The sequence below is a fragment of the Manis javanica genome, chromosome 14 (assembly GCF_040802235.1).
Source record: "Manis javanica isolate MJ-LG chromosome 14, MJ_LKY, whole genome shotgun sequence".
In the NCBI taxonomy this organism is placed as follows: domain Eukaryota; kingdom Metazoa; phylum Chordata; class Mammalia; order Pholidota; family Manidae; genus Manis; species Manis javanica.
Window position 1 is genome coordinate 75,406,670 of NC_133169.1, and position 3,148 is coordinate 75,409,817.

Sequence of the window (3,148 nt, forward strand, 5' to 3'; positions counted from 1 at the left end):
ATAACAAAATACCATAAAGTAGGGGCCTTACAAACAATAGTAATGTATTTCTCATAGTTTCAAAGGCTTGGAAGTTCAAAATCAAGGCTCCAACTGATTGAGTGTCTGATGAAGACCTCCTCTGGGTTACGTACTTCTCATTGTACCCTCACAGGGAAGGAGGGGCAATGGAGATTTCTCAGGCCTCCTGTGTAAAGACCCTAGTCTTATTCATGAGGCTCCACTCCTATGACTGAACCACATCCCAAATGCTCCACTTCCAAACACTAGCACACTGGGCTTTAGGACTCAACATATGAATTTAGGGAGGTAGTGTGGGGACAAATATTCAGTCTATAGCAGATGCCTTATATAGCAGGGTCCTTGTGTCTCTTTTTGAGACTTATGAAGTCATTCTCTAAAATATCAGCCTTGTCCCCAACAGAATGCTCTTTGTGCATTTCCCATCTTAAGCCAACCATTAGTAAGGCACATGGGATTTACATGGTTAGTGTACACTATCCACTTCCTTTCCCTTCCCAGCTGGGGATGGGAATCATCCTTTCCGGAGTCATGTGACCATGCATAGTGGTACTGAGACGCTGAGGAAGCAAGGAAGGAAGAACTGATTCTTGTGCACAGTGAGTGGTTGCTGCTAAAAATGGCCTCAGATATGGTCATTGTGTATATGTCAGAAAACCCTAAGTAAAACAAAACCCACCCTCAATCGGATTGATCAGCCAAATGATTGTATTGGCTTAATAGCTGAAAGACGCAGATTTGCATCAGTATCAGGCATAGTTATATGCAGGGGTTCAGGACCTGTGAGTCTTCCCTGTGGCTCTCTGGGCTCTGCGCTGCTCTGTATGTCGGCTTCATCTTTGTCTCCAGGCTGGCTTCTTGGGAGCACCACTGGCTGCTATTTCAATTTTATATTCTTTGGCCATGCCGCCTGGAGGAAGAAAGGGCTTCTGTTCTGGTCACCCGTAGAAGACAGGAAGCTTAGATCCCAGAAACTCTAGAAAATGCCTCCTCATGGTTCTTTAGCTCTAAGTGGACTTTGTACCCACTCTCGGTCCAGTGCCCATGGCTAAAGGGTGGGATGCGCTGATTAGCCCACATCATCAGGGGCCCACCCCCAGGATTCAGTCAGGGGCTTTCACACCTAGACCTCAGTGCAGAGAATGGGCTTGTGTTTCTTCATTCCCCAATGAAAAGAAGAGGGAAATGGATGACAAAGAGGCAGCCAGTATATGTTCAATATACAGTTAAATTACAGATAGGGAAGTTGAGATGCAGACATCAAAATGGCCTGCCCACTGATTGCAGATGGTACCAGAATGCAGGACTCCTACCTTCCAAGGACATGCTCCTTCCACTATGCCAAAATTTCTCCCTTTCTTCTTCAATATTATCTTTTTATAGTTTATTTATTCATTACAGTTTTTATATACATTTCTATTGGGTGTTATTTTTCCATATTTGAATGTTACATTTTGAACCTTACATTTATTTTCTTAGAGCTCAGTTTGGTTGACCATAAATTGAGTTTTCCAGATTTAAACATTATTTCAAATCTGCCTTGCACAGAATGTGCTTTGTGGCATTCACTCAATTTGTTGTATTTTAGGAAATGTAATAAATTTTAATCCTTAATAGTCTGGGAGAAAGTGATAGTTCAACTCTTCCTATCACAATAAACCCCTTCAAGACTCCTGAGTATTACAGATCAGGAGACATATATTTATTATCTTATTTTGATAAATGCCTTTAAAAATGAAGCTAAAGTTAATGCTTGTGAATTAATTCTTATATATTGGTTTATAAAAATGATTATCATAATTTAAAATCTGTTTGACATTTCTTGTACATTGTAGCTTTAAGATATATTCTATCACTTGACACCTTGATTTGCAGAAGAAGACATTAAATGTGAAGAAAATCTCACTTGGTTTCTTCCTTTAGTTTTAACTATTTGCTTAGAGAACTGTGGTTAAATAGCTCATTAGGATTTGGTTCAGACTGGCAGTTCTGTTACATAAGTTCTGTAGTGGGTTTAAGAGAAGATCCAGCAGACTGGACAGTGTATTACTTTCACAGCAATAAGGGAAGTGTGACCTTATTATTTAATAAAATTGAGAAACAACAGCTGTATGTTGGACTTCAGATATTTGGAATGTCCTAGATAGATGAAAAGTCTGTTTCATCTTTGTTGGGGGAACTGGATTTTGGTTAGGGTTTTAAACCAACATACAGCCAGGGGCAAGTAGCTCATATGTCAGATGAGAAGGCAACAGGGACTACTGGTTGTCACATAATTTGAATAGCATCAGTTTTTAAACAAATAAATGGCATGGAAGCCATTGCACAAACAGAAAAAAGGCATGTGTTTCCGTTGAATAGATGGAAGGCACTCAGCCAGCACTGCCTCCCTCTTCTGTCTTCCCTCTCTCCCCCTCTCTCTGAAGATCTTCAGCAAAATTCCGGGACTCCACAGAAGGTATTTTGAAAACCACTGACAAAGATGTGAGAAGCATTCATTGAGCATCTATTCTAAGCCTTTCACTGGGGACTCAAGACTGTGAAAATAAAACAAAGTAATTGCTCTCCCGGAGCTTATATTTTGGTGAGGACAGAGAAAAAGGCAAATAAGGTAATTATGAAGAGTGATGGAAATATGAAGAATGCAAATAGGGTGTCGTGAATGCACTTGCTGGACCTATGGATTCACTGTTCAGTGGGGTAGACAAGCGGGTGTCACTGAGGAGGTGACTCAGCAACTGGGTCCCAAAATCCCAAGAGGGAGGAGCATGCTTGCCCTGCTCCAGGAACAGAAAAAAGGCCAGTGTAGCTGGAGTGTGAGTGAGGGGCAAGGTGGTAGAGCTAAGATCAGAGAGACCACATGCAAGGACCCTATGAGATGTAGGCTTTGTGCCATGTTCAGGTTCAGACTCTGTCATAGAGAGAAATTGGAAGGTACTTGATCATTTCAAGCAGGGATTTATAAGATCTGATATGCATTAAGGTGTTTCCTCTAGCCGCTGATGGAAGAAGGAAACAGACCAGGGAAGAGGGCTTTCTAGGGGTTCAGTGACGTGGTGGCGATGGCAGTGTAGATGCAAAGAAGCAGGGAAAATATATTTGTGGATGAATTCGACAAGACTTGCTG